Source organism: Balaenoptera borealis, assembly GCF_965194805.1.
Source record: "Balaenoptera borealis genome assembly, chromosome: 3".
NCBI lineage: Eukaryota > Metazoa > Chordata > Mammalia > Artiodactyla > Balaenopteridae > Balaenoptera > Balaenoptera borealis.
Genome location: NC_138866.1, coordinates 120,999,385 through 121,027,379, shown reverse-complemented (window position 1 = coordinate 121,027,379; position 27,995 = coordinate 120,999,385). Strand labels below are relative to the sequence as shown.

General features: G+C 36.8%; 1 protein-coding gene and 1 long non-coding RNA gene across 4 annotated transcripts in view; both read left to right on the top strand.

Moving 5' to 3' along the window:
* Positions 1-27,995, top strand: part of NPTN (neuroplastin) — a 66,838-nt gene that overhangs the window by 311 nt on the left and 38,532 nt on the right. The gene's annotated exons all lie outside the window — the stretch shown is intronic.
* On the top strand, positions 26-27,125 carry LOC309626340. Its single transcript, XR_014243118.1, has 2 exons — positions 26-23,513; positions 23,830-27,125. It is a non-coding gene; the product is annotated as an uncharacterized lncRNA (long non-coding RNA).

Below are 27,995 nucleotides of genomic sequence, written 5' to 3'. Positions count from 1 at the left end.
AGGGAAGCTGGCGGCCGGAGAGGGCCATTCGGGGTCCGAGGAGGTGGTGGAGCCAGGGGAGGGGGCCGGCGGTCGGAGTGTGGGGGGCTGCGGGCCCGAGAGGAGCAGATGCCGGTCGGGAGTTCGAAGATGCGCGGGTGTGAGAACCGGAGGCGCCTATCCGAGAGGTGGGGGCGTCCGATAAGAGCCTGAGGTGTTGTTGACTTAGAGGCTCCACGTCGTGGGGCTTGTCGCTCCGAGTCGGGGAGGGGACCCCGAGGAAGCCGACGTGAGGAGCTGGCGTAGCGGGGGCGGCGAGGAGGGGGCGCAGCGTTTAAAGGCGGCACAAGACAGGCATTTGTGTTTAAGGTGACGGAGAGTGGTGTCAGGCTCCCCAAGAGAACACTGGGGTCCCTGGGGTCGTCCAGGGTTCTACTGGGGCCCCGTAAGACTGGTGATATCCTTAAAAAATAAGAGAGACGTGGGGGGAAGGGAGTACTGAAGAATACTGAACAGAGTACTAGAGCCTTAAGGAGGGGGTAAAGAATCAGGGAGCCTTGGCTGTGGAGGTGGAGGGAAGGTGGGTGGAAAGCCAAGATAGTGGGTTGACTGCAGTAGGGGATCTGGAAAGAGGAGCAGCGGTGGCTCTAAACGAGATGGGGGAAGAGAACTGGGTTTACTAAGGAGGGTGGAGTGTTGGGCATTCCAGGGTAGTGATTGGGAGAGCAAAAAGGAGTTTCTAAATAAGGAGAGGAGAAAGGAGCAGAGGATGGGGAGAAAAGGTTGAAACTGAGGTAGGGGCGAATTATTTATTATAGAAATAAGGGTTTCTGGCTATAGAGATGGGGGTGGGGGAAGACAGAAAATAAGGGAAGGGAGTAAAATGCAGGAAGTCGGGGGTGTAATGTTGGTTTGCAGTGTGGAGGATATATTAGGGAAGGGAGGAGCTGAGTTTTGGCAAGTGCTGTTTGATATTGGTTGGGGCCTTTGGGAAGGCAGGGACACGCAGCTGAAACTGCAGTGGTGGGATTGAGAGCAGTCACTGGAGAGAGAGAGAGATGGAGGAAGTAGGTTTTTAAGATCGAAAAGTTTCAAGACAGAAGAGACATTATTTCTGAGGAACATAAAAGTAGTCCCTGGGATGTGTGCAGGGTACAGTGGAAAGGAGAGAATTGGGTTTTGAACTGAAGCTCTTTAGAGAAGATGGAGAAATGGTGGGGAAGCATGGTGAGGGGGTATCTAGACAAAAAAAGATTCCGATTGTTAAAGGTATGTGTTACAATTCAGCTGCTGAATTGATCTTTCAGAGATGAGATGAGAAGTATTGTGAACCCGTTTCTGCTCTTGTGGAAACAACCTTTAAGAGGTTTAATAGGAAAAAATTTATGAGGGTGAACTCATACATGACTGTACTGAAGAGTGAACTATAAATTCTTTTGTTAATTCTTCGGTGTTTCTTTGTTGTTATGCTAGAACAATTTAAAATTACTCTTGCAATAGCTGAAATTAAAATGGCTTTCATTAAAAAAAAAAAGAGCAAATGGAGTTAAGCATTCTAAGGAGAATCTAGGCTTAAAATGCTGAAGATTACAGTGAAAATATATCAGTAAAGATCGAAAAAGCATCAGTTAAATGTAAGTGTTTGTCATACCAAATTGTATAAATAAAATCTTATGTATGCTTCATGGCCTTGAATTATCACTGCAGGGGTCAGGAAGGAAACATTTTTCTGTCTCTAGCATTGAATATACGAAGCATATTGGGTATTTTCCCTATTTTCCTCCCAAGCATGAGACCACTAAGGAAGGCAAGGTAGAGTTATTTTGATTTGTCTTACCAGTTTTTAGTCTGTGTTAACAATATGACTTAAGCCTAATACTAATTTCAGCTATTCAATTTGTGTAAAAAGCAAGGTTTCATTTGGCACATTAGGTGAGAGATTTTTGATCTTAACATGTTTAATCTCTGTGCTGGCATAGCTTCTTCAAAAATTTATAATACGGTGAAATTGTAGTTTCTTAGCAACTAAAGCAAGGTTTTTGGATGGGCCTACAAAGACTCATCTGGCTATTCTCAGTGATATGTGTTCTAAATACAGCCTAGTGCAGCCTTTTCCTTGAAATGAGCTTGAATTCAGTCACATGACATGACTGGTGAGGTGAAGCTGAGCTTGTAATTGACCCAAATGAATGTAAATTTAATTCAAGGAAGAAATGGCTATTTTTTTGAGTTTGAGTCCATGTAGGTAAGGATGCCATTTTATAGCTTTTTATAGCATGTCTGTAAGATTAAAGCTTTCAATTGGTAATAGCTCTACCATCGTCTGACCTCATGTCATGGAGTTTGTATTTTCTTACAGTGTTTTTCAGAAATGGATACTATGCTCTGGATGATCTTGAAAAGTTGGATTATCTATTTAAAATGATGACTTTTTAAAAAACGTCCCCAAACCGAAGTATTTCTGGATTGAGTATGTGGTAGTTTAGACTGAGTATAGATGTTTTTCGTTATATTTGGACTAGATGACTCAAGGTCTCTTCTAGCTGTGACCCATTACCATAGAGATTCAGGATTTTTCATTCAGATAGAATTTGTTTCCCATCCAAATAGTTAGACTTGTAGGACCATAGTTTCAAGTAAAATCCTATTTAACGTGTCATTTTAAAGGAAGAAACCTGTCCTGAAATATAACCTTCCTGGTAAGACTTTGAAAGCTTTTGACTGAAATTAAAATTGAATAAGTGTAAACTAGACAGTATTATATGATGATCAAGAGCACAGACTTTGGATCCTGATAGACCTGGGTTTGAGTCCCATCTCTTGGTAGCTGAATGACCTTGAGTAAGATGCTTAATACTTCCAAGTCTCAGTTTTATCATCTGTAAAATGGGGTTTATAATAATGCCAATCCCCTAGGGATGATGTGAGAATTAAATGAGACAATGACCATAAAGCACTTAGGTTTCTGCCTGGCATATAGTGAGTCTCAGTAGGGAGTAAATTTTCACTATATGTAACACTTGTTACTATATGTAACATATGTTACTATATGTAACATATGCTACATTACTATATGTAGCATAACAATACTATATGTACTAAATGTTTACTATAGTGAGTAAATGTTATCTATTGCTATTATTATCCTTTAAAATACCATTATTAATTATTTTTCTTCATGTATATATCAAGCATTTAATCGTTAATGCTGCTCACTGTCATCTTGAAAAAAGTTAAGTAGGCCATTTGAAGGCCCCAGATTTGTGCTTTTTGCTCATGTAACCTTTTTATAAAAGTGACCAGCTGTGCTGCCTCTGCAATTGTAGATTCTGGTGAGGAAGTTCATGCTTCCATTTCATTGTCTGGGAGATTTCATGGTTTTCTTTCTCTTTCAGTGAACTAAATATCTTTTCATGGCTAGGTAGCACCTTTTCATAGCATCTCGTTGTGATTAAGAGAAATAGAATGTAGTGCCTGGCACACAGTGAAGTGTTGGAGATGTTAACTGATGAATGAATGTGGAGTGTAGAAATATAATATATTCATACTGAAAATATAAAAATAGACAACACTGTTTAGGGGGAGAAGATGAGTCGAATAATCTAAAATGAGTTTATTAATGATCTAAATTTTAAGAAACCATTTTGCTTGGGTGATACTAGATAGTTGTGAACATTGTGCTTTGTAACAGTGCCAGTATTTGCATTAGATGATTCATGAATCTTTTTCTTTTCTGTCAAGTGCTGTTTGCTTCAGTGGTTTGGCAGTTTCTCTCCCTGAGTATGTTTTTAGACGTTTGCTATTGATAGTGCATCTCTACTTTGGGTGAACTAAAATGAGCAGTGGAAGACGTGTTATCTATAGCAACTGTGGCACAAATGACATGCCAAATATCAGGCAGCAAATCTTAACATAATTAGTCCAAATAAGATTTTAAATGACCAGAAGAAACTATTTGCCTTGGAATTTATTAACATTTCCTAAGGAGATCATAAGCCTCCAGACTCTCAGGCAACTGACAACAGTGTCACTACTGATGTAATGAAGCACCCAGGCATGAGAAATTGGTCAGGGGACCAGGGTGGTAAGGCCATGTTACAACATCAGGATCTGTTCCTGGGCTCTAGTCTTTGTTTTTCAAGATTTCTGGATCCAAATTAGAAAAAGAGGCAGGTAGGTTTTTGTGTTGTCAGACGTAACAGAGCTTAACGTGTTAGTATACCAAGGTTTAAAACAATAAAAGGCAATAAAAGCCTTTATATGTAAATGTACCCTACAGTCCAAAGATTTACCATAAATTAAAGTTGAAGTTCATTACAGGTCTGACTTTGTGTGAGTTATACAGATTCTCATGAAAAATTAGACTGTTTTGTCCTTTTGAAGGAATCCCTTGATTTTTCTCATTAATAGAGTTTTGGTGTGAAACATTTTCTCCTCCTGTGGAATATACCTTTAGACATTAATAAAAGACAAAATGTAATTGTATTGTCTTTATTTTTATTTTTTTAATAAAAGTAAATATTTAACTGGGCCTGCAGAGATGATCAGATATGACTAGAAAAGTGCTCTGTCAATTTGGACATTGTTTTTCATTTATTTAGTTTGAGCGACTTTTTCAAAGTAAGATGTTTTTTCATATTTAGAATCTGAAATTTTGCTGGGTCTATGTAAAGGTGTTTTTTTCAAGACAATTTGGGAAGGAGATAAGGTGTTAATATCTATACAAATGAAGCATGTAGGAAAATAATGAATGAGACTCTTGTGGATATCACACAGGAGATGTTCAATAAAAGCTTGAATAAAATTATGCAAAGAAATTTCGGAAGAAGTGAATTGTGTGAAAAAATTTCTGAGGCATTCTATTCAGTTTGTTTACAGTGAGCACAGTCTGGACAGGGTCAGAAGTAGAGAATGAAGTTCTAAGAGAAAAGACAGAAGAAAGGCTATAGTAGTAGTACAAGGAGAAAAACAGGAGGCAAGAATGAGGAATGAATCTTCCTTTGACAAGCATCTGGAAAAATAGAATCTGTTAGAAAGAATAAATAGACCAGGGTCCTCTAAAGTAAATCCGAACATCAAAATTAAAATATGTAATGATGCAAAATCACCGCCTGTGAACAGTTGGCCTTGCTTTCAGTGTTCCTCTTTAAACAAAACACTGTCATTTTACATGAATTTTTGTAAATGCCATTGATGATATGGAGCTTAATTTTAAGCACCTTAGATAATGCATTTTTAAATTGTGAGGTTCTTGTGGATTTTTTTTCCCCGGAATTCCTAATTTTAGTTGGTAAGGATTAGCGTTGTGAAAGCAGGAAACTTCTCCAGTAAAACTAGTTGAATATATAAACTGTTGCATTTTATAGGCTTATATATATAGAAGTAAACTTCTCACTGAATTTAAAGTAAAATATTGTACTGATGCTGTGTAAAAACATTATTCCAAAAGGTATTGATGTTTACATTAAAAGATTGAATACACAAGTAAATTGTATGTTTTTCAGGTTTATTCAAGAGTCAGGATTTGTACAATTCCAGTTTACTATGTTGTCTAAAATTGAAAGTAGCCCTAATTTTTTTGTTGTTGTTGCTTGCTTTTGTGTATGTGCAAAAATAGACATTTATTAATCAAACTTAATTAACTTGAGGTTACTTTTTCATTATCGTTGAGAACTTTTAATTGGTCTGTGTGGAAACGGGAGTTTACTAGTTACTTAAAGAATTCCCCTAGGTATCTACATTTATTTGCATACAGTAAGTTAGTGGTAGATTTATTTGATGTTCCTCACACATCTACTGTTTTTTTTGTTTCTTGTTTTCGTTGTGTTTCAAATTTAAAAAACCTAGTCTTATCTCTTCATTAAAGCTGTGGCCGGCTTTGATGGAAACATATTGTGTTAAGTTCCTTGTACTAAAAAGTACTGAATGGTATTCTTTTGCATTTCTGGAAACAATTATAGAATGTTTTAAGACTAACCTTCTTTCTAAATAATCTTATTTACTGGAACCTTATGGTATATGCTTTATGGTTTTTTCCAGAAGTATGTCAATTTGGATATGCTTTGCTTCCCTTTGCTTTGTCTTGATTTATATCATTGTTACACCTAAGTATTGCTTCAAATTGACTAGACAGTGAAATATAATGAGATGATTTGAGATCACTCGGAAGGTGTCAGGATTCGATATATTATGTAAGGCTCTATTATTAGAAAACATAAAGTTCCAAATTGCACCCATAGTTTTAATACTATCCAAATGTATACTCACATTCTAAAAGTGATTAAATATAAAATACAAGACAAAATGTCAAGTCCTTTCTGACAGAATACTGACAAGGCAAAATGTTCCATATGCAGTAAGATACATTTTAAAAAAAGAGAGTGTGCTTGCATATATAAATTATGTCATCTATTCTTCTTTTCTTCCTGATGATAGTATTTGTAAGCCACTAGACTACATGATGTGTAAATTCCCTTCCAGTTCTAAAATTACACAGTGCTATGGACCTTACAGTTTAGGTACTGCTTCTAATGGTTAAAAGGCCTAGAGAGAGAATACTTCGTTTTAATAAATTTTTCGAAACTAACTTTTTGGAATTAAGGAAAATTGACTTTGAGGGCATGCACTGTTTTGAAATCCAACTGCCTATAAACCTACTTCACACAACACTTGTAGTTCATGTTTCAAAGAAGGCAGAATGGTGTCTGTTATAGAGATCGCATATTAAGCTTGCTAGGAAAATTGCCAGTGTGAATTAAACAATTAAGGGATGAAAATCACTGCCAGGTAGGTAGATACTTTGTATTCTCTTTGTTGGTTGAAAGGTAGTTGACTGTTGAAGAGGTAGTGAAGCACACTTAACTAATTGTATTTTTATGTTATCCTTTGAGGAGTTTTGCTTTCTGTTTATGAATTAATTTCTCCTGTCCCTATGCATTTGTTAAAGACCTTTAAACCTGTCCATTATAGTTGAACAGGGCAACCCACGTGTTACCTGAATTAAATCTGAGCAAGTTTGTAGATTGATATTCCTTAGAAACAGAGTGTCAAAGTCTCAGTTTATAAATTTATTTGTTATACTACCTTATTGGGTAGGTCCATTTCCTATTTTTTCTTTTTTACATTTTGTTAGAATTTCAAACATTAGAAAGTAGAATGAATAATGTAAAAACTCCCATATAATCATGTAGTGTCAACAGTTATTAGGCACATCCTTGCTGCTTATTAATTTAAAAATAACCTGAAAAATTAACATTACAAACTAAAATTTTCTAGGTGCTGAAATGTAGTTAGGGATTAACTTACATTAGTAAAATAGAAATAATTTGGTTCATATGTAATTATGTTGTAATGACTTTAAAAATATAAAAGCCCTTTAGCAAAAGGCTTTCAAACTTTTGTCTTGACCCAGATAAAGAAATAGACTTTATTTGTGACTAAGTATATGCAGAAATATGTAACGTTTTGTGAAATAATACCTTTCCTTACTCTAATGTATTTGAAGGAAACCATTGTGACCTTCTAAATTGATTTCGTAATTCATTAACAGGCTATGAGACTCATGTTTGAAAAACAGAGCATTTTCAAGTATGGAGTAGTTTTGTTCTATTTTTATATACTATGTAGTCTGAAGCAATATGATGGTTTTTGTAAACATAAGGACTTGAACGAGGCATTTATCGGTAATATCAACATGTACTGTTATTAGTCATCATTAGTAAAGAAAATATAGCATTGTTTAATTAATATGTTACCCATTACTTATACAATATTGATTCCCCCTCTCCATTTGAATTTCAGAAAAAGGGAAAGCTACAATAATTTGAATATCATAATCAAAGCACAAGTTTCCCAGTATGTTTAGTTGTCCTTTCTTTTAAATTAGTGCTTATAGTCATTATTCCCTAGCCCTACCTTTGAGTTATTGCTTGAGTACAGGACTGGGAGCACTACAATTTATTCTGAGCTGAATGCTTACTCTGATGCTGTGTCTGAGGCACATTTCTGGTGAGTACAGAATGACTTGAACACTGGCCAAGGGAAGAGACAGAAAGCAGAACCATCACTGAAGAGTCATTTGCCTTTCCTGTTTAAGATCCTAGAGTAGCAAGTTTATTTTCTTATTTTTAGACATTGCTTCTTGAAGGAAAAAAAGGCAAGATGTCCTGTACTGTGTTGGCAACTATCTGTGAAATAATTTTCAATCCATAGATTGAATGAATATGTTAAATTTAATTTAAGATTTTTTGATTATACAAGTTTAACAGGTTGGAAACCATTGTGGAGCACCTGGAAAAAATAGCTAAGCAGCTCCAGCATGGAAATTAATATCGTTTATGCTGAATCTCAAATAATTCATCAAGGAAGATGAAATAAATGGCCTTAATGCAAACCAGGAAGCTGGAAAAGAGCAAGTGTAAAGAGGTTTCAGATAACTTGCAGTGAACTGTCATTGAATTACCCTTAGACAAAGAAGATAGTGATCACATATCAAAATTATGGTTTCCATTTTCTTACTAGGATTGAACTCGAAATAATTACTAACACTTTCCAACCACACTTAGGAAAAGATGCAGATAGTTCTACATTGATGGTAGCATGAGACTTAGGAGAAAAGCCTGAAGGAGCTAAAATTAGGAAAAGGGAGCACTAGGGGGATGTGATTATCTATTAATACCTTCAAGGTAGCAGTGTAAATGAAGTAAGGGAATTAGGCAGTCTCCAAAGATGGATGGGCTGTATCAAAGAGCAGTGGCCTAGACCACTGGGAAGAAAAGCATAGGTTTAGTATTAAAAAGGTGATTTAAATGAAACTAGCAGAAGAATAGAGTTATTTGCAGTCACTCATAGTTAGAGCCATTGTAAGTAGGGCAAAGAGCTGGTTGACAGGGACCTCATAAAACAAGATAGTATCTCTTTCTGTTATATCTGTTACTTGTTTAGGAGCTCAAGAGGAGAAAAAAACCTTTATGGGAATGAATAGGAAATGAGATGGGCTTTCCAGAAGTTTTTTTTTTTTTGGCTACGCCACTCAGCTTGCAGGATCTTAGTTCCCTGGCCAGGGATTGAACCCAGGCCTTCATCAGTGAAAGTGCAGAGTCCTAACCACTGGACTGCCAGGGAATTCCTGTTCCAGAAGTTTTTAAGGATCAGAAATTAGTTTGTTTCTAACTCTAAATTTCTATGATTATGAATTCAAGAAAAATGGTAGATTAACTTTGGAATCCATTAAAGTAGCTTTTAAGACCTGCCTGTAATACTTTAAACAGGATTCTGTTTATTGTAAACTTCATAAGCAACTTTTTTGTTTAGTTATCAAAAATCTACACTGAAATTTTTCCAATCTCTGTTTCACACACGGAAGCATAAGCTTTGTAAGAGTTCATTCACTAGGCTGGATGGAACCTAGTAAAAGTTTAACCTTTGGCTCTTAGAAATTAGACTTTTCTTTTGTGTGGTAAATTTTAGCTATTAAGAAAGGCTTATCATCAGGAAATGAGCACTTCCAGACTAACTCTTAAGGCTTCTCAGTCAAAATACTGCTGTGACAGAAGCCCCAGCCTGTTTTATGAGTGGAGCTGGTGCTGCAATACTTTGGTAGAGATGGGAGCTCACTTTAATTAGCTCGAAGACTGTAGGGTTGCTAGGTAAAATGCAGGACACCCAGTTATATTTGAATTTCAGATAAACAACGAAGAATTTTTATTTCGTACATCTGGTGATCCTAGAAGACTGTCTTTTTTGCTGTTTTGACCTTCCATTTAGAACTTAACAAAGAGTCTTGTAATTTGGTGAGTTTTTGGGTATTAAAAGAAACCTTTAAAAAGTAGATTTAATATGAGCAAAATCATGTTATATTGCAAATTTTGTATGAGTAAGTGTAGTTTAGGGTAGTATTATTTTATTCTGGTTACATCACATTTCTATATGCTTTTTTTTTTTTTCAATTCTGCTACCTTACCTTTGACAGAGTAAGTTTTTCATTTATTCTCTAAAAATTAAAGCTATTTTCAAGAAGGGTGTGAGGAGAGGGCCTCAGGCTGTTTTTTTTTTTTTTTTTTTAGCAATTCCCCTTTTCTCTCCTTACCTAAAATATTTTAAAATTTAGGGCACTATTGCCTGAGGGTATATGATAGAGATGTTTCTGGGGCTATTGGTTCAAGGATTGTCCTTTTTCAGTTTTTACTTAGGGGCTTGGAACATATTTGCACTCTTGTCTTGAAAGAAGAAAAGGAATGAACGAAGATGTGACTGACCACACCCTTTTCTTCCTAGTGGGTTCAGAATAATTTTAACTTGCTTAATTATAACCACCCGATTTAGAGAGTCAGGGAAAGTGAATGAGGGATGTAATTTCTTTATTGTTAAATTTCAGTACTAAGAAAAAATCATGGTTTCATGAGATTTATTGTAAGGTCTTTGATCAGAGGTACGTCATTGTGTCAGTCATTCAGTATAAGAGATCTACCTTCTTTTGGTGTGGACTGGGGTGAGGTGGCTATAAAAATAATAAGAAATGAACAGTGTAATAGGCTCCAGGGTGAATGATATTAAGTAACATAAAGCATAATCATAACTATACTTAAACATATTTATTTGAAATATATTTAAGGCGGTTTTAAGAAGTATTAAAAATAACTCATGGTTTTTATGAAACTAGAAAATTAGTATAGTTTAAATTTGATGCCTAAACTGAGTTGGAGACAATAGTACTGGATAAGTAAATTGATACAGTCTGTTACCCTTGTAAATGTAAAATGTAAATAAAAACTATGTTCAAAAGGTCGTTTTGTGGGGCAATGTAGTTGCATGGAAAGAGCGCTGGATTTGGCAATAGCCTTGAATTCTGTTTCTATTTCAGTTCCTATGGTTTTTATTTTTTAAATTAGTATACTACTTAATCTGTAGGGTTTTTATGAGATTAGATGATAATGTATGGAAAGTGCTTTATAAACTGCTTTACTGTAGAGTGGCATGTATGTATAACTTTGAATTATAGGGCCTGGTACTTATAAAGTGTTTACTTTTAATAGGTTAACTACAACTCTTGTAGTTCATAGGAAAGTGAAGAGGAAAATAAAGTTCTAGTGAGAAGGGCCAGATTATTTCAGGGTTGGTTTTATGACTATATCATATCATAACATGTGCATTTTAGATGGTTGTTACCAGACTAGCCTTTTCACTGAATTATCTCCCTCTACTAGGGAAGGTCAATATTGAATTTTTTATAATCTTTGTTACGTACCTCCCAGTACTGTTCTCAAGTTAAACCTAGTTACAGGGACACCGTGTTACCCTTCATCCTCCTTCTCTCCCTCTCCCAGGTGTGTGACAGAAAGCAATGTCAGGTATCTTTCTTGTACCCTCTCTTTAAAACACATTTTTGTAACTCGCTTTTGCTATCCTGAAGTGAAATTCATAGGTGTTTTAACATACATACACATTATTAAGAAAATATATATAATCCCTTGAATGTAATATAAAGGAGAAAATAACTTGGTAAAATATTTATTCAGTAGTTCAGTCTAAATGCTCAGGCATGAGCACAGGAAGACAATGAAGTAGTCTGCTGTTTTTGTCCATATGTAGAAAAACCAGGAATGTGACAGCTACAAGTGCAGACTTAGTTGTGCTGTAATAGTGACTCAGATATCACAGGTGGCATTGCTGTTGATAATGTGATTTTCTGAAAAGGTGAACAACTCTTGGTAAAGTTCCAAATGAAGCAAAAGAACAATCTATCCTCACTTTACATAGTAACTGCATTCCTGGAAAGTTGAATGATGATTAAAACCATGCAAGAATACTTTGTGGTGTATTTAAAACAGAGTTAGGTTCTAGGCTCAGACCAAGTTTTCATCTTGAATGTCATTTGAAAGTTGTGTAGGAAGAGGGACAATTCTTTGTTGTGCAAGACTTTTCCTACTTTGTGGGATACTGAAGAACCCTGGTCCCAGCCCACTAAACGCTGGTAATGCTATCCCAATCATTGTGTTAACCAAAAATATACCCAAAAATTTTCAGAATGCTCCATAAAAGTCAGAGCAGCCCCTGTTGAGAATATCTCCATTTTGTGTCTGCACTTGTAAGTATCCTCTGATAAAGGATTACAGCACCTAGTTCCCGGGACAACCCCTGGTCAAAGCCACACCTCTTTTAGGAATGGACAGGCAAGGAGAGCAGCTGTTCACTTGTTTTTATTCTTTTTGTTGACATGCATTAAAGCAGGGATTGCAAACTAGTTTACCATAGGAGCTAGGCAAGTACCATTTGCTAAAGTGGAGAATATAACGCGTGCTTTGACTGAAAACACTGAAAGCTGGGCTTTTAAAAATACTATGCTGGTCAAATAAAACTGTCAGTGGGCCTGCATTTTGTGTGCTCTTCACCAAAGAATTATGATATGGATTTTGAAGCCTAAGAGATTGGATTGGAGTCTTGATTTTTGCCAAGCCTCTTACTCTGTTTCCTCATCTGTTTATTTGGAATAATACACACCTTCACAGGTTAGAATGAGATTGCATGCGTAAATGAACTAGCATGATAGCTGACACAAGATGCATGTTTGATAAGATTTTCTCTCTGCCACTAATATCCTTTCAGTTATCTTGGTTTACTTTTTAATCTGTTTGAAAGCTAGCTATGCCTTATAGTGAAATGGTTATGAAATTTGGAATCTCTAATATGGGGGATATTAGTTGCTTCTTAATTTTAACAGAAACAAGGAAGTAATTAAAATGAAATTTTTAGGTTAACGCACAACCTACCTACCACTTAAGGTATTTGGAGCCTGATCATTTTAAGCTATTTGGAGCCTGACGCTTGTAACACTAAATGTACGGATTCCAAACTATTTCAGAAGAATAGCCTCCTGAGTCTTTGAGGTTAGCTTTCAATCTTAGCAGAGCAGTGATCTTTATTTAGCATATTTATTTATTTTTGAAGTAATGTTGGAGCAGATAATTTTGCTAGTACTGCAGTACTTTATCGCATCTTCAAAATTAGATTATGCTATAGAAGTGACTTTTTTTTTAAATTAATTTATTGATTTTTGGCTGTTTTGGGTCTTCGTTTCTGTGCTAGGGCTTTCTCTAGTTGCGGTGAGCGGGGGCCGCTCTTCATCGCGGTGCGCGGGCCTCTCACTATTGCGGCCTCTCTTGTTGCGGAGCACAGGCTCAGTAGTTGTGGCTCACGGGCCTAGTTGCTCCGCGGCATGTGGGATCTTCCCAGACCAGGGCTCGAACCCATGTCCCCTGCATTGGCAGGCAGACTCTCAACCACTGCGCCACCAGGGAAGCCCAGAAGTGACATATTTTTATAGTTGTTACTTGAGTTAGAAATTTAGCAACATGATTTTTACTAGGAAACTCTGGTGTATGATTTTCTTTCAATTGCCCAGTGAATGTTTTGAAAGCTTTATGTTTTCTTGGTTCGTGTAAAATGCTTTAGAGGCATATATATCTTGTTGTACATCTTGTTTTCGTACTTTAGCAGCAGAAACTGTTTTCTTAACTTTCATTTTTCTTTAGTAATTAGCACAATTGATCTAAATGGTTAAAGCAATACCTGTGCTTTATTTCTTTGTTCCTATTCTCAGATTCTGTTGTTCATCTTTGTTTTCCTCCACAATATGATTTTGAGCCCTGTGTTTTGGTGATATGTATATATTATTTTTGTAAGGTCTAACCCCCCACCCCCAGTTTCTCCTATCTCAACTTTAGTGTCTTCTTACCCATATTTACTTGGTCCTATCCTTTCTGGTATCTTCAGTTGTTTCTAGATAAACATTTGGCACTTTTAAATTCTTTGTCCTGTTTTATTTGAATCCTTTTGAGGGGCAGAGAGGTAGCAAATTCTATTATACTTCTAATAGACAAAATTTAGCTTAACTGACTGATATTTTTGAGCTCGTGTGTTTGCATATTATGACTTCTGGGTATTTTTGCTTTTCCTAGTAGCTGTTTAATGGTTTTTTTTATATGGAGATTTTTCTAACGTGCTTTTTAAATATTTTAATCCCCACAGGGTCATAATGTCCATATTTCTCAGAAGCAGTTTAGCTAGCCTTCGAGGCCTAGTTACAAAGGAAGTTAATTCCTGAAGGAACTGAGGACATCAAGGCAGAAAGAATTCCAGGCAGGCAGCTAATAATGAATATTGATTGTGAACTGTGAGGTACTTGGTGTGGGCTGGTAAATTTTAGTGCTTTAGATGTAACCCTGCAAGACTACCTCTTACTGTGGAGTGCACATGAAACATTCTGAAATGTATGCCCATGGAGGATATAATTTGCTACTCCGTGGCAGGTAGACATTAAAATTCACTTACCGGGTGGGGGTAGTGTTAGGGGTAATCAGATTTTACAGCTGTAGGATGAAAGGGCAAACTTTGATAAGCATTAAAGAAAAAAAACCCCATTAGAGTATACAGAGTAGTAGTTATTAACTCTAGGAACAGCATTAAGCTATAGTGAAAACTGCTCAGAAATAGCCAGAAGTACGAGCTTGTTGGCATTTGTATTTCAGTAAAAGGTATGTATATTTTACCAGCTATTTAAAGTCAGAATGGGAAAGAATTCGAGTGGAATGTGTTTTTAGTAGTGTCTGAAGAGTGTCACCTTACCATTCTGCAACACTATCCATTTGTCACTGAAAAAGCTCAAGAACTGTATTGAGTCTTAAACTCTCAAAATACACCATTGGAAAAACTTGACAGGCCCAGTAGTACCAGGTGAGCCTGAGGTAACCAGATATATAAACTTGTCAGCTATCTCTGCCTAGAATTTAATGAAGTTTTCATCAGGTTGAACTTTCAAAGAATAAATATAGCTAACTACAGGAGGCAGTATTAGCAGGCAGAGGGGATGACTCTTCCTACCTTGGATAGTGATTAAACAACATTTTGACATGGAATTATTTAATTTAAAATTTTGAAAAAGAAGGAAAGTTACTGGATTTTAAAAAATTAGGAAAGGACTTGCTTAACATGATAATTTCAAATTATACTTAGGTGTTTTAAGTAAAATATTAAAGTTCTCCCTTTTACCCCTCAATTCCCACTCCTCAGAATAAGCACTGTCAGTAGTTTGTTGTGTATCTTTTCAAAGCTTGTTTTTTGTAGACATGTCATTTACAGGCTGTAATGCTCTAGTAGTATTAATTATGTTATAATTCATCGTGGTATTTATAGCCTTCATTTTTTGAGTATAGTAATTGGAGTGACAGATATTTTCATTTATGTAAGTGTATGGAGCCTCTAGGATACATCTGTTGTTACTGTCACTGAAGGGAATTATGTTGATGACTGAATTCTTGATATAGAAATTGGCACACTGAGAGGACCTTTCTCATTCCAAACAGGGAAAAGCTTCATTAAATGGAAGAACAATATATTGCTGTATTTTTATCCTCAGTCATATTTTTTTGGTGGAAATCTTAAATGTTTATACATTTACTATTTAGCCATGTAAATAATCCTGGGACCACTCCACTAATTTTTAATGGAAGCATTCTGTATACAATTTTGCTATCCCTTTTCAAGAGAAGCAGCAATAATTTTTGCTGGTGTTTGGGGCAGTAGGTAAGTAATATAACCTGATCCTCCACCTCATTGTGGAGGTGGAGGTACTACCTGATTGTGGAGTTATGAGATAATGAAGACCTGAAACAAGATAAGAGTACAAATGAGAAGTAATTATGAAAGAAGAGAGTAGATTTAGATTGTTGACTGAATATTGGGATTTCCTGAGGAATTGAGGAAGGAACAGATTTTAGTAGACGGAACATTAATGAACAGGAATCAGGAATTTTGGATTCTGGTGAGGGTTCGAAACTACATTACAGCCTCTTTGGACCATGGTATATCTAAGTGTTAGATTGGGGCAAGAATTAGATTTAGGAACTTTCAACCTATAGCAGTAGAAAGTTTTTTCTTTTTATTTAAAAAATAAGTCAAATCTTAATTTGTTAATTAGATAAATGTAGAGCTGTTTCGGGGAGAGGGAATCCTCTAATTGTTCCAAAGAATCCTTAGGGCCTAAGGAGCAGGGTTTTAAAATTAGTGAAATGGATGACCCCTTTGTAGACCTACTTCTGAAGTTTTTGCACAAGGATGTTTTTGGTTCACAGTCCACTTGGGCAGTCTTGATATCTGCTTGAAAAAGGTCTTGTGGATACTTTGCAAGGTAGATGATTAAAATATTTATACTAATACATGTGTCCACGGTTGAAAATAAGACCAGAAGAAAGATGATCCCTTTAAGGCAGAATCTATCAAATAGCACAAAGATAATCATTCTATGCAAAATGGACTTGGTAAACTAATTTTTATTGCAAGGTTTCTCAGCTTCTTTGTGAGAAAGAGCTACCTGTCATTTGTCCTGAGTTTTGAAATCCAGGAATATGCACTCGATAGGCGAAAACAGAGGTGTGCTATTGAGACCCTGCTTGGAAAAGGATTGAAAGTACTATTACGTTTCATCGCTTGGTGGGAAGAAAATCTTAGGGGTAGCAACCACCTTGAAGATTTGCCAGTAAGAACTGGAGATCTACTACTAAGTTCCAGTTTACTAGTTAGTAATGCCAGCTTAAAACAGTTAAGTCACAGTTAGTAATGTCAAATACTTTTTAAACTCACAGGCCCACACAGAAGTTCCATAGAGGTAAGTTAGATAATTGGGGATGGTGGTGTAGTGATAAAAGCCTGAACTGGTAACAGTGATGAGAAAGAAGTATAATAGAACATGCTGTGTGACAGTCATTCTAAGATAAAATGTTTTTGAATTAAATAATGTATGTAAGATATTATTTAGTTCTAATTGTCCATAGTAAACAAAACATTGCTATTAGTGAGGTAGTGTAGTATAGTATAGTGTTTTGAGCTTTGGAATTATCACTGCCAGGGTGTGCATCCTGCCTCTGCACATCTGTAGAATGACAGTACAACCTTAAGGGGTAGTGAATTAAATTATATAATATACTTTGCACTATGCCTGACATACACGAATGATCAATAAAGCTTAGCTGCAGTTATAATAATTTGGTTTCAGAGATGTTCAGTTATGCGTTCAGTAATCTTTTTGGAATGTTCTTTTTAAAAAAAAATAATAATAGTTAGAAAATGTCCTACTCCCTGCCCCTTCCCCACAGATGTTTTTCTTAAAGGTTATCTTTTCAAAGAAAGAGATTTCTAGGCTGTTTGTTTTTGATTCTAGGAGGTTTACAGGGAATCTGAACTTCCTTCTTTTTTAGAATTGATGATGGGTAGAATCATTACGTAATTTGAAAAAGAATGGGAAAGTTGCATTCTAATGTAAAGTAAAATTTCAAATCAGAAATCTGTTTTACACTCAATTTTTATTTCCTTGCCTATTAGTATTAATGGATGCATAGCAAGAAAACAAACTGACATTAGGGATTTGATTTTTTTTTTTTAATAAGAAGTAACTTCTACGAAATCTCTGGTAAATTCAAATATGTCATAGTCTAGTCTCCTAGAATTTATGATTCTCTTGATATTCAGAAAGATGGCTCTGATACGAAAAACTCTCCTAGTCAAAGAAAGATGGTTTTATTTATTATACTGTTCATTAAGTACTCATAATCACTAGTACATTTTAGGTTGTTAATAGGATGAAATTTAATGAAAGGGTTTTAAGCTTAATCCTTGGTTAATGAGAATTGTGTTTCTCAGCATTCTTTTAACAAATATTATTGAGTATAATATGTATAGCAAGGAATTGTGGGGATACAAAATTAGAGACGTATCCTGGTTTCTAGATGATTTATGATTTGTTAAAATATACTCTTTCTCACAAACACATTGCCTCATGCATCTTCATGGATTTATAGAATACTGTATTTCAGTTAATTGAGCATTTATAATATATAGATTTACAGAATATTAGAGCTGAAAGGACCTTAGAAATCATCTGTTCCAATCTTCTAATTATACACACAAGGGAACTGAGGTTTCATATTTTAATATATATGTTATATACAGTGTTACATATAACCCTTGTTATTAAATGGAACGATTTCTATACAATATTTCATTTTAAGAAATTTATTTATTTATTTATTTATTGCTGCATTGGGTCTTCGTTGTGGTGCATAGGCTTCTCTTGTGGAGCATGGGCTCTAGGTGTGCGGGCTCAGTAGTTGTGGCTTGTGGGCTCTAGAGCGCAGGCTCAGTAGTTGTGGCACACAGGCTTAGTTGCTCTGTGGCATGTTGCATCTTCCCGGACCAGGGCTCGAACCCGTGTCCCCTGCATTGGCAGGCAGATTCTTAACCACTGCGCCACCAGGGAAGACCCTCTACACATTCTTATACTTTTTTTAAAGTCACAATTTAAATTGATATGTCTAGCATTTTATTACCACGCAGTTTGGCATTCATTTTTGACACACTATCAGAGAGTACCTGATAAAACATTCTAGAGAGTCAATCTTGGCCTATTCTGTAGCAGGGTTTATAATTTTGCTAGATATGATAATACTTTCAGACTACTAAGTAGAGAGCTACCTTTTTCAAATACTGGGGTTCATTGATCTTTGTATACTGTCTTTTGAAATCAAGGTAGTAGGGTTTGATTATATACTGCATACTTTACAGTAAGGCAAGAGATTCTGGTTAATGGGAAAATTATCTGAACCAAGGGTGGTATAGCTACCAAATAATGCTAGGAGAATGGGGTTGAGGATTTATCAGTTTTGATAGAGGAAAAAAAAAACCAAGGAATTTGGAGGTGCTTTTGTAGGACTAGATACATTTAAATTTGAGGCATAGCTATTTAACAATCAAAAGGGTTCTTAGAAAATTATTGCTCAACGTTCTTGGGAAAAGTTTGTAAATCACAAATATACTGTGTTTAGAATTGGAAGTTAATTGACCTAGAGTTTTACTCTGGGATAACTCCACTCTAATTGCTTGATCGTACACAACACAACCTCCACGTTTCCCGAAGTAGGGTGATCATAATTCTGTTTGTGCCTATTGCAACAAAATTATTCATAACATCCCTTTCCTTCTTAAAAGTGTTCTCGTTTTGATGATAAATTATGTGGTTACTTTACCCATAAATGTGTAATATCTGCCCTCGAGTACTTAATGTGATGAACACATATGAAACTTCTTCCTGTACTGGGTAAGATTCTTTTCCTTAAGCTGGGAGATTTCTGTTCAGTGGAGTTAGGAGGGCATTAATAAAGATAGCCTAGTGGAGATCAGGGTGATCTCAAGGTTTAAGACGATTTATAGGCTAGAAAAGAGCCCTGTGTTTTCTGTGCTTGCATCAGAAACACAACATAGGTGAGTGTTACTTAGCTTGTTGGGCAAAACTGAATTCTCATTGCTCAAAGGTAGTTGTGCATTTATGTATCATTAAAAATTTTATCTGCAATCAGATACACTCAATCCCAAGGGCAAATAAATCTCAGTACATAATTATAAGTATTTTCAGTTAGTATATTTAGTTTTTTAAATAGACTTTATTTTTTAGAGTGCTTTTAGGTTTACAGCAAAATTGAGCAGAAAGTAGAGAGTTCCCACATATCCCCTGCCCACACGCACACTTACAGCCTCCTCCACTAACACCATCCCTACCAGTGTGGTACATTAGTTATAGTTGATGAACCTGCATTGACACATCATTATCACCCGAAGTCCATAGTTTACGTTAGAGTTCATTCTTGGTGTTGTACCTTCTACGGGTTTTGACAAATGTATAATGCCATATATCCACCATTATTACTAGAGAATAGTTTCACTGCCCTAAACATTCTTTGAGGTCCACCTATTCATCCCACGTCTCCCTTAAACCCTGGCAACCAGTGATCTTTTTGCCATTTCCATAGTTTTGCCTTTCCCAGAATGTCATATAGTTGGAATCATATAGTATGTAGCCTTTTTTAGATTTGCTTTGTGCACTTAAGGTTCCTCCATGTCTTTTCCTGGCTTGATAGCCCATTTCTTTTTAGCAGTGAATACTATTCCATTGTCTGGAAGTATATTTAATTTTAAGAAAGTGTTATTGAAAGTCTGTTTCTAGATAGGCTTACCAAATTCCACAAGAAGGATCTTAGTTCTTTTTAACAACAGATTGAATGTATGTTAAATTCCCATTTATGGGTGGTGGTGGTGAAGTTGCTTATTGCTTTAAGAATTATTTGTCCAGTGGCTTTCTTTTTTCTCCTCTCCTGTTTAAATGTAAAACTTTCTTAATGTTACTAACCCCCTTGGAGAAGCAAGTGAAATTCCTGGAATGAACTCTAATTATATTAATTGTTGAGATTTGGGAGGAAGTACAGATCTCCATGAACAGTGTGTAGAACCAAACATTCCTTGGACTCATATAAATAATTTTGCCATAATAACAATGTAAATAGTGGGAAAGTTGCAATTTCAACACATTGTTAATATGGTGCGTAGGTAAAGGAGTCAAATTTGTTTTCATAAGTCATTTTTAAAAAATTGAAAATAAAACTCAGTGTAGTTCTATTGAGTTTCCTCAAAATTTTAAATTTAGAGACCATTGGGGCCCAGAGTGGGGAAGGAAATTTCCCATTCTGTGCCATTGTTGAAGTGGAGAATCTCTTGGGCACTTCCCTTATTTTCCAAAATCGTATCTGGTTAGTATTTACAGAAATATTGAAGTGGACCAGAAGGCAGGAAGAAGGATATAAACATTGCAGACTTCACAAACTTTTATCACAGTGTAAAATAGGAGCTACAGTTCTTGTTGATTTTTTTTCCCCCTGTGGAATCACTTGGTCTGTGGCATATTGGCTTTGTTTCATTTCAGTCTCCACTGCAGAGTGCAGAGTGAGAGTTGGTTTAGCCTTGGGCTTTAGGCTGAGATTCTGTACATTTTCCTTTTTAAAAAGTTGAGAAAATTTAGTCGGGATTAAGCGTTAGCTTTTTCAAAGAAAAAGCATTTCCCAAGATAATGTTTGGAGCCAAATAGGTGCTATTTTTATGAAAGGTTAAGGATTCTTTGTTAAGGTTAATAGCATTACATGGTCTACTCAAGTAAAGTCTAATGTTGTTTTGGGAGATTCTGGCATGGATACTGTGCCTTCTATCTGAGTCATTGACAGCAAGAACATGTGAAGATCCTTCTTTTTAATCTCCCAAAACAGAATAATAAATTGTTTACCTAATGTTATTCAGTGTTGCCCAGATATAGGAAGGGATTAATTCCTATTTTGGTGTATTTTATTCTAATAAAAGTGCATTACATTCATTGATGAATCATTTGGAAAGAACTATAATTATGCAGAAAGTTCCATCCTCAGTTCCTTTTTCATCCTCTGAGTGATCTCATTTCCTCCCATAGCTTCAACTTCCACCTAAGCTGATAATTCCCAAGTGCATATTTCTAGCCTCTGCTTCTCTCTTGAATACCAGATCCACATTTTTTGGTTACATCTGAACATCTCACCACCATAGCCCATCCTGTATGTGCCTCCAAAGCCAATTCTCAGCCTGCCTTCCTTTATTCCGTTTATAGCATCACTCTCCACTCCATGGTCAATAATTTCAGTTAATTCTATCCTGTAAACATGTCTTACATCCATCATCTTCTCACCATTCCTAGAGCTACTTTTAATTAGTTCAGACTCATTTTTCATTTGGATTATTGAATGAGTTTCCTAACTCCTTTCTCAATTTGCATCCATCCTTCATACTGCCACCAGTCAGATCCATGACATCACTTATTCTATAGAAAGAACTCCAAGCTGCTTAGCTTGCAGAGGATGCTTGTCATTTTCCCTAAATTGTGAGGTGTTGAGGCCATAGACTGTCTTATTTTTATGAATAGCATGAGCGTTTAACAAGTGCTTGACATATAAAAGCACTCAAAAAATGTTGAATTTTTTGAACTTTATTTAGAACTAATCATTTCTGGCACTTCTCAACACTGTGCTCAAAACTGTTTCCTCAAAAAAAAAAAAAAAACAAAAACTGTTTCCTCTTGCCTAGAGCAAGGCCATCTCCCCAACTGACAAGACTGCACTCAGATTTTTTTTAAATTAATTAGTTAATTTATTTTTGGCTGCGTTGGGTCTTCGTTGCTGTGCGCGGGCTTTCTCTAGTTGCGGTGATTGGGGGTTATTCTTTATTTCGGTGCACGGGCTTCTTATTGTGGTGGCTTCTCTTGTTGTGGAGCACGGGCTCTAGGAGCGCTGGCTTCAGTAGTTGTGGCTCGCGGGCTCTAGAGCGCAGGCTCAGTAGTTGTGGCGCACGGGCTTAGTTGCTCCGCAGCATGTGGGATCTTCCCAGACCAGGGCTCGAACCTGTGTCCCCTGTATTGGCAGGCGGATTCTTAACCATGGCACCACCAGGGAAGTCCCTGCACTCAAATTTTATGCGTAAGGTTTCTGTGCGTATATAAGCCCTCTCCCCCCAGCAAAATCATTTCTTATATGTTTCTGTTGTCTTTTACACATCTGTTGTAAAAGTGGCCATTGCCAATTGTATTGTAATTATTTTTCTGTCTCATGTTTTGCAAGGTTGAGTCCCTGTAGGAGCAAAGTTTATTTTAATTATCCCTGTGCACAGTCCTTAGTAAATAAGCCCTCAGTAACTGGTGAATTGAATTTGAAAGCCTTCTCTCAACTTACAAATAAGTTGAACGAATACAAGATAAAAGTCATTATGAAGTCATAGTGAGTGACAGTTTTTTAGCAACCATTTTGGCCACATTTCCTCTTTTGGTTATGAATCACAGACTCAGCTGCTAGGAGAGTCTTTATATGGTTTCAGAAACATCTGTGTGGTTCCTTTTCTCCTATTCTCTTCTATTTGAAAAAGCTAAAAATTTAGCAGTTTCAGACTCTCTAATACGTTAGTTGTCAATGTGTGGTCTGTGAACCAGCAATACCAGCATTACCTGAGAACTTGTTACAAATGCACATTCCCAGGCCCCACTCCAGACCTACTGAATCAGAATCTCCAGGGATGGGGCCCAGCAGTATGTGTTTTAACAGGTGGTTCTAATGCATGATAGTTTAAGAATCACTGCTCTAGGATTTTGCCATCTAAGGAAAGTGTTGCCTTTAATATATAATAACAAAGTTTCCAGTGTGGTTTCCGCTATAAGCTATTTATGCTTTGGAAATAATTCATCAACTGGGAAGACTGGGACTGACTATATTACCTAACATCCTGGGATGTGATTCAAAGATTGAATTTCCCTGTGTGCAAAGTATTTGACTCTGGCTTCTGGGAATGGCTGTTTAAAAGAAGCTGGGAGAGGGGGCTTCCTACCTCTTTCAGTTAAAATGTCTTCTAGGTTAAATCCAGACTGTCAGCTCCAACTACTTGTGTTCATTGTCATTCTCATGGGATATATGAGGATGAAAGAATGAGATGAATTGTATTATCCTCTGGAAGAATGAGCTGAATTTGTGTTATTTTTAATATTTAAATCCTGATTGTTGGTATGTTGTCAGGGACAAGAAAGTGAGTTTGTTATCAAAAGTTATATTGAATTTATAGACAAGTGAAATTCACAGAAAAAGTAATTAGTGGAGGTTAACTTTTTTTTTTTTTTAAAGTATTTGTTTTTATTTATTTATTTATGGCTGTGTTGGGTCTTCGTTTCTGTGCGAGGGCTTTCTCTAGCTGTGGCAAGCGGGGGCCACTCTTCATCGCGGTGCGCGGGCCTCTCACTATTGCGGCCTCTCTTGTTGCGGAGCACAGGCTCCAGACGCGCAGGCTCAGTAATTGTGGCTCATGGGCCCAGCCGCTCCGCGGCACGTGGGATCTTCCCATACCAGGGCTCGAACCCGTGTCCCCTGCATTGGCAGGCAGATTCTTAACCACTGCGCCACCAGGGAAGCCCCGGAGGTTAACTTTTGATTAGTAACTACCCATGGCTTTTCAGTGGTATAGGTAAGGATTACATAATTTTTTTTTTTTTTAGTTTTTTGTTGTTGTTTTGTTTTTGGCCGTGGCCATGCGGTTTGTGGGATCTCAGTTCCTTGACCAGGGATCGAACCCAGGTCCTCAGCAGTTAAAACGCTGAGTCCTAATCACTGGACTGCCAGGGAATTCCCCCCATGGCTTTTGAGAATGAATGGTTTATTTAACTGGAGTAGTCAACCTTTCTAGAGTATTGTTTTCATTTTGCCTTTAATAAATCCTAATTGAAGGGTCAACTGAGGCATACTCTTAAAATGCTCTGTAATAGTGTCTCCCCCTGCCAAAAAACTTGTTTCTGTCTTCAGCGTTCCCTTTGGGTGTGGTTCTAGATTGGTCCTTAGCCAGTTTTGACAGTCTCTTGGGATAAGAGCTTTTGTTAGCATTTGCTTAAATATGTAAGGGTTTCTTTGAAACGAAACCTTTCATTAAGAACTCTTTGAGATACTGCTGGTTTGTATGCATTGTCTGTTTCCTTTGGATGAGACATCTGTGGTTTTTAATGGCTAGCAAAACTAGCTTTTTTCCTTTGTATACTAGCAGTTTGACTACTGTTTATAGAGTTAGAAGTAGATTTTCTCAAATTCTAAAAAGACTAGCTTGACAGCAGTTTGTGGCTACTGCATTTTTCCCCCTTGGACACATCCTTAGTTTTTAAAAACTAAGGTTATGGTTATTTTGATGTCACAGTCAAAATTGAGACCTGATCTATATTTAACTTCATTTTCTTTGCTCAAGATTAAATTAAAATTCCCCTTTCCTCCTTGAGGTGAGGAAGAAATGTTGTTAGTCTCAAGGAGAGTCTTTAATAATGAAGCTGTTTACCTGAGGACTATAAAAACATAGACTAAGGGCTAGAATTTTATGATAGATAACCTATAAGCAGAGTTTTCAATCTGTTATAGCCCATTTGAGGATATTCAGGAACATAGGCATGTGTTACTGAGCCCCTGCCTGGAGCATGTTAGATATGCATGAAGAAATGCAAGAGAGGTCATTTCTGAGCTGATTGTTCTCTCTGCTATTAAAAAGTTCAGTCCCTTCTATTTCTTAGATTTGGTGTCAAGTTCTCTTTTTTTTTAAACTAGAGTTTATTCTAATTTTAAAAAATTTAATGCTGGCAATCTTACCTTATTTAATGTCACATCCTATTTGAAACATGTTGAAATTCTTTGAATCATTGGTTTTCAATACTTTTTTCTTTTGGAAAATTGAAAAATTCAGAAAAAGTACGACGGACAACTCCCATCCCCCATGGGTGAGTCTCTGAGCCCTGTCCCCCCAACTTTCTCAACCCACAGTGTTTTTGAGATACCTCAACAGAATACCTAGGAATGGTTTAGGTCATCCTTTAAGTTACAGAGTAGAATGCTTACATAAAATGGCCATGTTATATAATTCCATTTTTAGCTCTACAGGTTACAAAGTAACTTTACATACATTGTTCATGTGAACCTCACCATGACCTTGTGAAGAAGGTAGGAATTATTATCCCCATTTTTCAGATGAGGAGACTGAGTTTGAAGAAGTTGAAGAAAACAACCCAGATGTTGTAAACCATGGCTTATTTCCTTATAAGGTGAGCTCTCAGTTTAAATAGAGAGACACTTTATCTACACATCCAAAAGCAGTACAGTCAAGACTCAGGGTGTCTAACCTGGTGTTTGGGACACCCCTGTGTTATATGCAAATTTTTGTTTGTGTGTATTTTCTGGGTTGAGAGAAGCCTGTGGCTTTTTATCATACTTACAACTTTTTTTTTTTTGGTCACTGAGTTTTAGTCCCATGGATCTAGGTAGATCATGCTTGTTTAGCTTGTCAAAAGGAATTGACAACAGGACTGAGTGAAAATCCTTGTTGAAGATCAGTCATATCAGATGCTTATTCCTTATCTATCCTAAAGTAACTTAACATTGTAGAGCTTTACAGAACTCTTCCATATATATCACACGACTTCTATAACTACCCTAAGTGACATCATTCTCACTTGAAGAAACTGTTCGAAGTTAAGAGAATTTAAGCTGTGGAGGTACTGACTCAAAAGCTGACACTCTTTCTTTAAAAATAAACTAATCTGACGTAATCCAGAATCCTGTAACTACCATGTTATCTTACATTTTTGTGAATTTACAGTTTGGCCTGCCAAGTATCCAGTATCTTCCCATACATATATCATTGCTTAGCAGCTTAATTTGTAATTAGTAGGCTTATTCTTTACTTCTTTTTTTTAAGGGAGAATCTTGTACTGCCTCTTTTTTATTCTCATTACTCTTGGGCTTTCCGTATTGTTCATAGTATCTCAGATTTAATGACTTATACCTCTGAAATAACATTTGCTAATTCTTTGAGTCCACACTGCTATTATCACTCTCTCTATTTTAGTTTGCTCTAAGGATAGGAAGGAATGAAGAATCCCCAACTTTTTCATTGCCTTCTGCAATTAATATTTCCATTCCAGTTCTCATTTTAAAGGTTAAAATTAATTTTTTGTTGTTTATTGAAGAAGTTGGATTCTAAGTTGGAACTCATTTAAGACAAAGTTTCTGCTTCCCAGTCTGTTGTGGAACAGTGCTGAAGGCTGCTGCATATGGCTTGTTCAGCATTATTTCTATGGAGACATATAATAATAGCTAACATTATTGAGTGCTTACTATGTCCCAGGCACTGTTTTAAGCTGTGTTATGTCAACTTCATGTAATCCTCACAATAACTCTCTGAGGTTGTTACTATTATTAGCCCAGGTCTACAGATTAGGGAGAAGCTCAGAGGTTAGGTCACTTGCCTAAGGTCATAGAATTAGTGACAGCACCTCCATGTAATCCGAATTTAGAGTTTGCAGCTTTTAACCACTAAACCACATAGTCTCCTTTCAACTAGATTTTCCTTTTTTTTAAAGCAGAAAGCTGGCTAAAATATGCCGAAGCAGATTATTTTAGCTATTTTGATACTATAATTTCAGAATAAAGGATGGGCCCTGGCTTAGAAGCTAGTGATGGAGAAGATCTTAATTTCTGAGCCTTTGTCATGTCTGCCTGATACAGGTAGCTGTGAAAGGAACAGGTTTGAATTTGGAAAATGCTTTGTAATTGCTGCCATCTTTCACCTACAGAGCAGACTAATCTGTGAGATCAGACCCATATACATCCTTCCTGCTGTAGAGAATGAGGTTACCCCATTTTCATCCACTCTCAGAGCCTCAGGCCTGACTTACCCTTGGTTGGTAAACACAGAATGAGTGCATATGGACTTATGACCTGCCTTTGGTGTTGAGGAATAGTGATAAGTGGTTAAAATCAACAGTAAGGGGACTTCCCTGGTGGTGCAGTGGTTAAGAATCCACCTGCGAATGCAGGGGACACGGGTTCGAGCCCTGGTCCGGGAAGATCCCACGTGCCGTGGAGCAGCTGGGCCCGTGCACCACAACTGCTGAGCCTGTGCTCTAGAGCCCATGAGCCACAACTACTGAGCCCGTGTGCCACAACTGCTGAAGCCCACGCGCCTGGAGCCCGTGCTCCGCAACAAGAGAAGCCACTGCAATGAGAAGCCCGCGCACCGTGACGAAGAGTAGCCCTCCCGCTCGCCGCAACTAGAGGAAGCCTGTGCCCAGAAACGAAAACCCAACACAGCCAAAAAATAAATAAAGAAGTTTATTTCATAAAAAAAGAATTAATAAAATAAACAGTAAGGACAGTCAGGCTGTGTCGTAGTCACTTAGGTTTGAAATACCATACCTATAACTGCAGTTAGATATCAGTTTGTCTTGCTCAGAGTCTTTCTTTTTGAGGTGCATGATATGAGTGAGTGAGGGAGGGGGAGAGAAAGCTCTTGTGTCCTTGGCTGTCATTTCCTCTTTATTATGAAGCATGAAGGGAAGAACAGCATGAGCCACCCACAGGGAGTTAGTAGTAGAGAGGGGCTTGAAGGGAACAGCTGTTTTTAAAAAAAATAAAAGGTGACAAAAGAAGGCTAAATTTAAAGGCCTGGCCTTGGCAGTAGTCAGCTGAGAGAGCGAGATAAGTGAGTTTTATAATCTGGTCACTGATTGCCCTGGAGGTAAATGAGAATTTCCGTTATAAAAAATCATCGATGATCCC